The sequence below is a fragment of the Macrobrachium nipponense genome, chromosome 25 (assembly GCF_015104395.2).
Source record: "Macrobrachium nipponense isolate FS-2020 chromosome 25, ASM1510439v2, whole genome shotgun sequence".
NCBI lineage: Eukaryota > Metazoa > Arthropoda > Malacostraca > Decapoda > Palaemonidae > Macrobrachium > Macrobrachium nipponense.
In genome coordinates, this window is record NC_087214.1 from 70,685,248 (window position 1) to 70,698,159 (window position 12,912).

Below are 12,912 nucleotides of genomic sequence, written 5' to 3' on the forward strand. Positions count from 1 at the left end.
CAAATGTCCATATAATATATATATATATATATATAATATATATATAATATATATTATATATATATATATATCTACTAAAGGAGCCCATAAAAAACACCAAAATGTAGAGAGAAAAGTACTATATTTCAGAGACTGCTGTCTCTCTCTTCAGGTATATGAATGAGAAAAGTTTACAGAAAAGGTGGTGTTTATACCAAGAGATTCGTCCACAAGTAAGCCAATTTAGGTCACCCCGCTGATAATCTTCCTTTAATCTTCTTAAGCGTTTGGTTGAATGAACACTGCGTCGACGATGTCCGATGTCCAATTCCCTTTTGAGATGTTCATTACCTGCTTCTCTTTTATTAAGGCCGATTCCATCATTTGACTGTACCGGCAGTTGCTGCTATAAATTACACGTGACATATTCCAGTTTATTCTATGGTTATGTTCATTTATATGGTTGAAAATAGCCGAGTTCTGTTGTCCATACCTAACTGACCGTTTGTGTTGTATTAATCTCTGGGGAAGTGATTTACCTGTAAATCCGATGTAAGATTGGTCACAGTCCTGGCATGGGATCTCATATACCCCAGAGTCTTTGGGCGATGTCTTTTGTTGGACGTTAATCAGGGATTTGGCTAAGGTATTTGGGTAGGTAAATGCAAAAGGGTTGGATTTCCCAAGGGTGTGAGTTACTCTCTTAATCGTCTCCAGGTGGGGAATTTTTATTTTATTGTTGGGTGTGTCTCTGGTCTTGTCTTTAGGGGGTCGGTAGAAAATTACGTTTGCTTTTTGAATTGCTTTCTCAATTATATGGTCAGGATACTTTAAAGATGAAAGTTGCTTGCGAATTAGTTCAAATTCTTTTTCCAGGAAATCTGGGGAACAAATTCGTAAGGCTCTTAAGAATAGGTTGCTAGCTACACCTATCTTGATATTATTGTCATGATAGCTAAAGTAGTGAATATATGAAAGTGAGAACGTTGGTTTTCTGTATCCTGACCATATAATTGAGAAAGCAATTCAAAAAGCAAACGTAATTTTCTACCGACCCCCTAAAGACAAGACCAGAGACACACCCAACAATAAAATAAAAATTCCCCACCTGGAGACGATTAAGAGAGTAACTCACACCCTTGGGAAATCCAACCCTTTTGCATTTACCTACCCAAATACCTTAGCCAAATCCCTGATTAACGTCCAACAAAAGACATCGCCCAAAGACTCTGGGGTATATGAGATCCCATGCCAGGACTGTGACCAATCTTACATCGGATTTACAGGTAAATCACTTCCCCAGAGATTAATACAACACAAACGGTCAGTTAGGTATGGACAACAGAACTCGGCTATTTTCAACCATATAAATGAACATAACCATAGAATAAACTGGAATATGTCACGTGTAATTTATAGCAGCAACTGCCGGTACAAGAGTCAAATGATGGAATCGGCCTTAATAAAAGAGAAGCAGGTAATGAACATCTCAAAAGGGAATTGGACATCGGACATCGTCGACGCAGTGTTCATTCAACAACGCTTTAAGAAGATTAAAGGAAGATTATCAGCGGGGGTGACCTAAATTGGCTTACTTGTGGACGAATCTCTTGGTATAAATACCACCTTTCTGTAAACTTTTCTCATTCATATACCTGAAGAGAGACAGCAGTCTCTGAAATATAGTACTTTTCTCTCTACATTTTGGTGTTTTTATGGGCTCCTTTAGTAGATGGAATTCTGTTGTTACAGAACATTTTTACCAGTCATATATATATATATATATTATATATATATATATATATATATATATATATATATATATATATATGTGTGTGTGTGTATATATATATATATATATATATATATATATATATATATATATATATATATATATATATATATATATATATTCCAAACAAGAGACAGAGAAAATAACTGTCATTTCAGTTTTCCCAGAAAACAACTACATAAATCTTAGTCTTCATTAAATGGAAAAAAAAAACTAGTTTGTCTTGAGACTTTATTTTTCCTCGGGGATCTAAGGGGATGTACGTCCCCCTTAGAAACCCTTTATAAACCCTTAAAAGCTAAAAAAAGTTATGCGTGTGACAGAGAGAGAGAGAGAGAGAGAGAGAGAGAGAGAGATAGAGAGGTTAAAATAAAAAAATTTTTGAAAAAATCCCCAAAAAACCCCTATTTAAACATTTCTCCTTTTACGTATACTATCCAATCACCGAGAGCTCCAGTTCCCTAACTCCCTCAGTCAGCCCCGTGAAGGGATCGCCGGAACTTTCGTCTCTGTCTCTTGAGAGATGGGACGTTCTTGGAGAAATTATGTCTCTCCTCGTTTGCATAAGGCACGACAAGACATACAGACAGATTGAGAGGTCTCTCTCTCTCTCTCTCTCTCTCTCTCTCTCTCTCTCTCTCTCTCTCCTCTCTAAATGATTTATGATTTAATCTGAAGACAGGGTTGGCTTTCTCTCTCACTCTAAATGATTTATGGTTTAAATTAAAGATTGAGAGTTAGCTTTCTCTCTCTCTCTCTCTCTCTCTCTCTCTCTCTCTCTCTCTCTCTCTCTCTCTCTCTCTCTCTCTCTAAATCATTTATGGTTTAAATTAAGGACCGAGAGTTAGCTTTCTCTCTCTCTCTCTCTCTCTCTCTCTCTCTCTCTCTCTCTCTCTCTCTCTCTCTCTCTCTCTCTCAGAAAGTGGGCTCTCTCTCACTTTCTCTCTCCATTAAAATTTACTTTTAAATACATGTATATAGTATATCAAATAAAAATTGATAGTAGAGAGAGAGAGAGAGAGAGAGAGAGAGAGAGAGAGAGAGAGAGAGAAAGAAACACCACCTCACCATTTCTCTCCAAAACGATTAGCACTTCTGATCAAAGACAAATAAAAAAGAGAAATAATAAAAGATAAAAATATATTAAAAAAAACAAATAAATTAATATCCATTTCCGAGATTAAATTTTGGACTTCAGTTAACACTGGATGAAAAGAGACTCCGGATAAAAATAGTAATTGCTTTATGAAAAACAAGAAAAAAAACGAATATTAATTTGTCAGCTGAATAGTAATTTCATGAACAGTATTTTTGGTACTTTTAAGATATTAATGATGTTTTTATCAATTCCAATTTTGAAGATTTATGATCAAGATTTTTTTTAACCCCTTTACTAAAGAGTGGTTGGGGAAATAAATTCAATATTCATGGCTGTCATTATTTTCATGGTTATTATTATTTTTATTATTATTATTCATACATACATGCTTACACGTAAGGAGACCTTACAGACCTTACAGACCTTACAGTTCGTTCGGGTTGCCCCAGGTCCCTCCGTGTGAGGCACCTCTAATGTCTACCAGAGAGTTGCTAGTACATCTTCCGGTATATTTTGCATCTTCCAATCTTGGATGGTCTGGGATGCAGTTTAGATATTTGTCGAGCTTATTCTTAAACACATCTACGCTCACTCCTGATATATTCCTCAGATGAGCTGGCAACGCATTGAATAGACGCTGCATTATCGATGCTGGTGCGTAGTGGATTAATGTCCTGTGTGCTTTCCTTATTTTTCCTGGTATTGTTTTGGGCACTATTAATCTACCTCTGCTTGCTCTTTCTGATATTTTTAGTTCCATGATATTTTCTGTTATTCCTTCTATCTGTTTCCATGCCTGAATTATCATGTAGCGTTCTCTTCTCCTTTCTAGACTATATAATTTTAATGATTGTAGTCTTTCCCAGTAGTCAAGGTCCTTAACTTCTTCTATTCTAGCTGTAAAGGATCTTTGTACACTCTCTATTTGTGCAATATCCTTTTGATAGTGTGGGTATCATATCATATTGCAATATTCAAGTGGACTACGAACATATGTTTTATAAAGCATAATCATGTGTTCAGCTTTTCTTGTTTTGAAGTGCCGTAACAACATTCCCATTTTTGCTTTACATTTTGCCAAAAGAATTGCTATTTGATCATTGCATAACATGTTCCTATTCATCATCACACCAAGGTCTTTAACTGCTTCCTTATTTGTGATTGTCTCATTATTAGGTCCCCTATATGCATATAGCTTTCCTTCTCTGTCTCCATAATTTATTGATTCAAATTTATCAGAGTTAAATACCATCCTATTTTCCTCTGCCCAATCATATACTTTGTTAAGGTCTCTTTGTAGAGCGTTCCTATCTTCATCACAAGTAATTTCTCTACTTATTCTTGTGTCATCAGCGAAACTACTCACTACCGAATCCTTAACATTACTGTCTATGTCTTCAATCATAATAACAAACAGTATTGCAGCTAACACCGTACCTTGTGGCACACCGGATATTACCTTGGTTTCATCCGATTTCTCATCGTTTGCAATAACTATCTGTTTTCTGTTGTGTAAAAATTCTTTTAACCATCTTCCTACTTTATCTACGATATTGTGTTTTCTAATTTTCTTTGCTAATATATTATGGTCTACTTTGTCAAAAGCTTTTGCAAAGTCTAGATAAACCACATCTGTTTCATTTCCGCTTTTCATATTTTTGAATATGTTCTCACGGTGGACTAACAGTTGGGTTTGTGTACTTTTTCCGGGTACGAAACCGTGTTGTCCTATATTAAACAATTATTTTTTATTAAATGTGTTTCATAATATTTTTTCTTCATTACCCTTTCATACACTTTCATAATATGTGATGTTAGACTCACAGGCCTATAATTACTTGCCTCAAGTCTTGATCCACTTTTGAAAGTAGGGGTGATATATGCTAATTTGTGCTCATCATAAATCTTGCCTTAATCTACACTTTGTCTTAATAATATTGCAAGTGGCTTTGCGATAGAATGAACTACTTTCTTTAACAAAATAGCAGGGATTCCATCAGGCCCTGCAGCAGCTCCATTTTTAATTTCATTAATTGCCTGCACAATATCAGCTTCATTAATTTCTATGTCAGCTAAATATTCACTATTTTCGTCCCTTACTTCTATATCATTATCTTCATTATCTATTCTAGGGGTGAATTCTCTCTTATATCGTTCTGCCAGTATGTTGCAAATTTCCTTTTTTTCATTCGTTAATCTCCCTTCAATTCTCAGAGGGCCTATTTCTATTCTTCTTTTATTCATCTTCTTCGCATATGAGTATAATAGTTTGGGGTTTTGCTTGATATTTAATAGGGTTTTTTCTTCCAATTCCCGTTTTTCATTTTCTTTTGATTGTATAATCTTTTGTTCTGCATTTTCTATCTTACTTTTTAGTTCTATAACTTTCCATGCATTTTTTTCTTTTGCAAGACCTTTTTTCCACTTTCTGATTTTCTGGAACAAGATCCTTCTGTCTCTTGGTATGCATGAATGATGTTTACTTTTCTTCTTCGGTATATATATTAGGGCTTGTGCCTTGTATGATAAGGCGCCCTATGAGGTAATGTTAGACTAGCGATAATCTTACGCTAAGTCGGTTGGTATTGCACTTCCATCTTCAATGGAGTGTCTGGGGGTTTGTAGATCATTTACGAAGTCGGTATTATCTTGTTGGTTATTACGACGATGTGTTAAACTCATGGTGAGGAGGTTCTTGTAGAAAACACGAAATATAAAAATATATGTATTCTTCTGAAGTTTTACATGCTGAAGATCAGATATGATTGTACAAGTCTTCTAATAACGATAGCTTGATCGCTTCTGCCAATGATGATGGCTAATCCTATTCCTCTACATGATAAAGCTTAGGTAAAGAGGTACAGGTCTTCTAATGACGATAGCTAACTCTGTTCTGCTCGTCTACCATCTCTGTTACAAGTTATGAAGGAACAGACAGTAGTTCGAACATATGAACATACATACAAATGACATAGTTTCATACGAACACACAATCAAAATGAGACACGCTACAGATCACGTAGGCCGTTTGAATTATAGGTCGGGGTAGTTGTCTCAAGCAGGGAGCTTGGACTAATGTTTATAAACAATTGAATGACTACAGGTGACGGCATGTTATCTTAGCCTACATACTTATTGTATACGTCATCTTTAGCGTCTCTAGTCTGATCACATTCCTGCAAGCAATCTGGTTGACCTCTTTAGTTTTAGACTTTTATATATATGGACTAACATTCCATATTTTTATTATGTAAACACTTACATCAGCTCGGTCAGCTACCAAAACCAACTACTGAATATTACTCAAACTTGACTTGCATTTGACTTATAGGAGTGTGATACAGACACTATGTGAATATATATATATATAAGTAAATAAAAATTCATGGTGTACATGAATTGATTCAAGTAATAAAATATAAAACAATGATATTGGTAAATAATAGTGATCACGTGATATATAATGATACAGTTTTTCACTTCATTTCATTAAGACACATATGCTACAGAAAATACTAATGTACTCTGACAATTGCATAGAATGAAGATTAACATGATAAAAATCATATTTTAACTGATAAAAAATTTCATATATGAATTGATAAAAATATTAATGTTTATGCTAACTGTTATATATCTGATTCATTAATTCATATACTAACTCATAAATAACTGCAGATATTGGTAAGGAAAAAGGTAACAGATTGATTATAGGCTACCTGATTTGTTTATACATATGTATATGGATTCATATAATTATGATTAATATATGTGCACTTTAAATAGATTCCTATTGCGTACACGCAAAGATATTTTATTTCGATTCCGTTATTTCTGATCATTTATATATAGATTCCTAGTGCGTACACGCAAAAAATATATTTCGATTCTGTTATTTATGATCATTTATATATAGGATACATGATACTTTATATATATAGGATACATGACCGAGGTTATACTACTTCACTTTTAACTAGCGTTCGAACAACTTTTCGTCCATTACACAGTTCCAGACAACCACCTATAGCCCAATGAAACGGCCTATTTCACAGGGTTAAAACAAGGGGAAAATTTGCCTGGGCGGGTCCAACGTTCTATTTTTGCGCTCATACTTATTCTCTGCATCCTAAGCTACACGATTACGTTCGCGATGAATAAAAAAACATCCCCAGCACGAGTCCTTCGCCAGCAAAGTAGAGTTGAATATCCTTCGGGTCGTAATTGTCGGAAGTATGTCCCTTTCGTAGTCGATTCCGACAGCCGCCGGAGCATTCCGCATTAAAACGAGATTAACGACGAGATACGGTGTCGGTCGAGATTAACGACGAGATACGGTGTCGGTCGAAGAAGTCCATGAAATTCCTTTCACATTGTAGGCGGTTGTTACTTGACTGTAGTCGTCCGCTGCGACGAACGATTTTTCCCACCGCTGCCACCAATATTAGGGCTTGTGCCTTGTATGATAAGGCGCCCTATGAGGTAATGTTAGACTAGCGATAATCTTACGCTAAGTCGGTTGGTATTGCACTTCCATCTTCAATGGAGTGTCTGGGGGTTTGTAGATTATTTACGAAGTCGGTATTATCTTGTTGGTTATTACGACGATGTGTTAAACTCATGGTGAGGAGGTTCTTGTAGAAAACACGAAATATAAAAATATATGTATTCTTCTGAAGTTTTACATGCTGAAGATCAGATATGATTGTACAAGTCTTCTAATAACGATAGCTTGATCGCTTCTGCCAATGATGATGGCTAATCCTATTCCTCTACATGATAAAGCTTAGGTAAAGAGGTACAGGTCTTCTAATGACGATAGCTAACTCTGTTCTGCTCGTCTACCATCTCTGTTACAAGTTATGAAGGAACAGACAGTAGTTCGAACATATGAACATACATACAAATGACATAGTTTCATACGAACACACAATCAAAATGAGACACGCTACAGATCACGTAGGCCGTTTGAATTATAGGTCGGGGTAGTTGTCTCAAGCAGGGAGCTTGGACTAATGTTTATAAACAATTGAATGACTACAGGTGACGGCATGTTATCTTAGCCTACATACTTATTGTATACGTCATCTTTAGCGTCTCTAGTCTGATCACATTCCTGCAAGCAATCTGGTTGACCTCTTTAGTTTTAGACTTTTATATATATGGACTAACATTCCATATTTTTATTATGTAAACACTTACATATATTTATCCACTATTTTCTCTAATATTTTATATAATATCTCCGTATTTACCCTTATGTCATCGCTTACGAAAATGTTATCCCAATCTTTGTTTAATTCTTCATTCATTTCTGACCATTTTATATTTTTACTGTAGAAGTTGTATTTTCCATATCCTTCCCACTTTTTCATTTCTTGCTTATCTCTGTTTTCACTTGCTTTGGAATGAACTGTTAATTCTATGACATTATGGTCTGAAATACTCGCATTATAAACTATTATTTCTTTAACATAATTCATCTCGTTCACAAATACTAGGTCTAAAGTATTTTCCTTTCTTGTTGGCAGGTGATTTATTTGTTGAATGTTGTATTCTAGTAGCATGTCTAATAGCTTTTCGAATTGCCTTTTATCTTCTGCACTACTATTACTCTCTTTTTTATATGTATAAGTACATCCACAATCTCCTATTCGTTCTTTCCATTCTACGAAAGGAAAGTTGAAGTCACCAGATAGGAGAATAGTCCAGTCCTTGTGATTTCTACATATATCATCCAATTTTTCAATTATTAAGTCAAACTCTTTAGTATTAGGAGGTCTATATATTACTATGTTCATTAATTTTTCAGATTCAAATTCTACCTCTATTAGTTCACATTCTGAGTTACTATATTTCTCATATATTTTTCCTTGTTTTTTGTCTTTCCCATATATTGCGGTTCCCCCTTGATTCCTATTTTTTCTATCTGATCTATAAGTTTGGAACCCTTTTATTTGATCATCATTCCCAGTCTCTTGGGAATACCAGTTTCACTTATATTTCATTATATCTATTTTCTTTTCAATTTGGGTTAGTTCTTCTAAGTACTCTATTTTCTTTTTGAGTTACTCGTAACTAAACCCTGCGCATTCATCACTATGATGGTTTGCGTGTTTTCTCCTTCATTTAATATTGGTAGTAATAAGGATTTTCCCATGTCTCTTTCCTGTTCTGGTATGTTGTTCTTTTTTTCATTTCCAGAAATTCTGACATTAAAAAATCCAACTTTTCCATAATATTTGATCTTCCTTCATCATAATTATTCATTTTGTGTCTGAATCTGCAATTTTCTCCGTTTCTGCAATATCCTCTTGCATAATAAATACAGTTATTATCCCTTGAGTAGAATTTTGGAGCTGATGCATTGAAATTTTTTGCTGACATCTCTGCATATCTCATTGGTGGTTTGCTTTTCTCTTTTACCTGATATTCTTGATTTCTCTCTTTATTTGTTTCTTTCTTATTTTGGATTTTATTACTTGGTTGGTTATTTATTTGATTATGATTCATGACTACAGGGTGCATATATTTGCATTTTTTGTCGAACTTACATCCTTTTCCTTCTTTTAGGTTTTTGCATATTTTTGGATGCAGATCTCTGCAATCATCCCCCATATCCATCTAGGTATGCACATTTACCATATATTTCATAGTTGTGACATACCTTAGGATGTTTGTAGTAACACTCTTTCTCCAAATCTGCAATTCCCTCTTTTCAAAAGGTTGCAGATTTTGTCTTTCTTGTCTATTTTTTCCTCTTTCCCGTCATTGTGTAGATCTCGGTAGAGCCTCTTCGGATATGCTTTTCTGTTGCCATATCGTAATTTATTTCTTCGTAGGTATGCTGCTTTATTGCCTCATATGTAGTATCAATGAGTATCTCTGCATCCATACTTTTATCTTGTTCTTTGTTTTCCTTATTTTTTTCTGTCATTTCATTTTTGTTTACTTCTCTTCCGTTTTTTTCTTCTTCTTCTTCTTCTTCTTCCTCTTCCTCTTCTTCTTCATCCTCAACTATTTGTACATTCAATCTTGATTTAATAACATTGTCTATCCATGATAGACATGTTGAACAAAAATTTTTGTATCTTTTCTCATATCTTGCATTACCTCAGCACACTGTGGATGGGTCGGAATGTTGCATGCAGCACATTTTCTGATTAGGTTTTGTGGATTGACTATGCTATACCAAACCTTACACAGTTTGCATGCTTTTGGCATTCTTTTTCCTAATGCGTCAATTAGGATATTCACAAGATTCACCTTATTCATTTTCTTTGTCGGAATATGTTGGTTTATGTATATTTTCTTATGAGTCTCTTGACCACTTGGATTTTATTTGGAACTTCTTCAATTATTTTCAAGATGTTTTCATTAGATTTGTTCCAGTTTGAAGGATTATATCCTTCTAATATATCTATGAATGCTTTTGTATCTTTTTGGTTAGGACTGTTGCTGATTTCATAGATGAGAAATGCCAGTTCCCTTCCTGCTACCTCATCGTATTGCGAATCCGCCAAGCAAGCTAAATTACGCCATCTCTTCCCGCAGTTGGAACTTACTGCCATCTTGTTCTGATTTACAGTATTACACTTGATAAACTAACTTAGAAGACGCTTTATCCTACTATTTTCACACTAATCTTATCACCGATAGTTCACGAACACTTCTAGATATTTCTCAAATTCTAGTCGTATGTTAAACTTGTGATATCTGTTGATTAATCTGACTTCACGCGGGAACGTCTCACCAAGCAAGATGGCTACTACGAGAGAGAGAGAGAGAGAGAGAGAGAGAGAGAGAGAGAGAGAGAGAGAGAGAGGTTTGCTAATACCAGAGAGAGAGAGAGAGAGAGAGAGAGAGAGAGAGAGAGAGAGAGAGAGAGAGAGAGATAGGTTTGCTAATACCAGTGAGAGAGAAAGAGAGAGAGAGAGAAAGAAAGAGAGAGAGAAGAGATAGGTTTGCTAATACCAGTGAGAGAGAGAGAGAGAGAGAGAGATAGGTTTACTAATACAAGAGAGAGAGAGAGAGAGAGAGAGAGAGAGAGAGAGAGAGAGAGAGAGAGTATGTCTCCTAAAGTTAAGTGAGTCTTATATTTACAAAAAGAAAATGAATTCCAAGCAAGGCTAATTAACTGCTGGTTTATCAGAACCTTGATGAATTTTACAACACTATTTCACTGAATAAACTTTAATTTATTCAGCAAGGTTTATTTTGCATCATCCATGATTAATAAATTGTATAACACGCTTACAAACACTCTGTCTAAATTAAAATATGATATTAGCCAGCACTTTTAATGGTATCATCGCCAGGATCATCAAATATATTTGTTTTAATCTCGTAATGGGTTGCATGCAACGCTGGATGCACAGAGATATGTTAAATTTATGATGTGTACATAATTGGCATTTTATGTATCCTAGAATTGAATCAATATAGCTTTTGTTCTTATAATGGCTCTAATATTACCGAAATGCCTTTTTTTTTGAAAACTGTTATTATCATTATATTATATTAGCAATTTACCAATCCTTACTATGAGCATATTCATCCGCTGTTTCATATAAGTGACTCACTATACTCTATTTTTTTCCATCTGTCCATCCGCCTGTGGTGTTTCCGTATGGTAACACTGCGTCCCGGGCTTTAGATAGTTACATTCAGCTTACATTCAACAATAATAATAATATACCATTTCGAATATTAACGGTGCACTTCGCATACAGTAAATTATAAAAAAACTTTTCAGTTGCAAATGTACACCCAGATATCGTTTTATTTACCTGAAACTTACACATACCGTAACTATTTAAAGCCCGGGACGCAGTGTTACCATACAAAAACACCACAGGCGGATGGGCAGATGGAAAAAAAACAGAGTATAGTGTATCTTAACTCTTATTTCATTGATGTTTACCCTATAGTATTCTTTCCCAAATTATAAGTCATATGTTACAGAAATTATGCATGATAAAGTCTAATGACATAACCAGCCCCGTTTCACGGGCAGAACCAGCTCTCTTTCAGGGAATCCCTTCGCACCTCCACCCCCTCCGAACTGGGGGAGATAGGATGAAACCCCATTATAAACCATCTTAGGGGTCCTCACTATAACCCTGCCAAGTTTCATGCCCTTGGGACCAGCCGTTTGGCAATGATTGAATGACAGACAGACGGACAGACGTAATGCCCATATTATAGTATAGTAAGATTATTATTATTAAAAAATCCTCATAGTAGCACGAGTCTTCAAATGGAGAAACAAATCCACAGTTATGTAAATGCACATATATTTAAGTTTAAAAACAGCAAATATATGTACATTTACATAACTGTGGATTTGTTTCTCCATTATTATCATTGTTATTGTTATTATTTCTATCAAAGTAGGAGACAAATAAAGTGTTTTGAAAACATCCCACGTCAAAGAACTAAAAGCGTATAGCTGAAAAATACTTCTTACTGAAGAGTGGCCATTTGAACCGTGGTATTCCCGTCAATGAAATAGATTCAGAGAAGCGGGAACGGAGGCGGTAGATCATATTCCCGTATATAACTGGAATGCAAATATTCCATCGCATGGAATGATTTTATTGATGTTTACAGTCAACTGAATTCTTTTGAAATAAACATCCTGGAATTGAAAGCAATGTTTTTCATTTGGTTCGGTGTCCAGCCAAAGCGAATATTGATGGTATCTTTTGTAGAATATGAGTATTATTTTTGTTTGTGATTTTGCTTTGGGAATGTTTATGTTTATGTTTTTGCTTCGGGAGGGTTTATGTTTGTTTTGAAAGTGTTTATGGTTTGGAAATCTTTTTATGTTTATCTTTTGAAAATAATTGAAAATGGTTATGTTCATGTTCAAAATGGTAATGTTTATGTTTTTACAAATGTTTAGATTTATGTTTTAAAATGTTTTATATTTCTTTTCTGGAATGGCTCGTGTTTATAAAAAATAATTGCAGCATCGTATTTCTTATTTATGTGAATGATATATTTCCAGGTTTTTATAATACAGAGATATTCTTGTGTA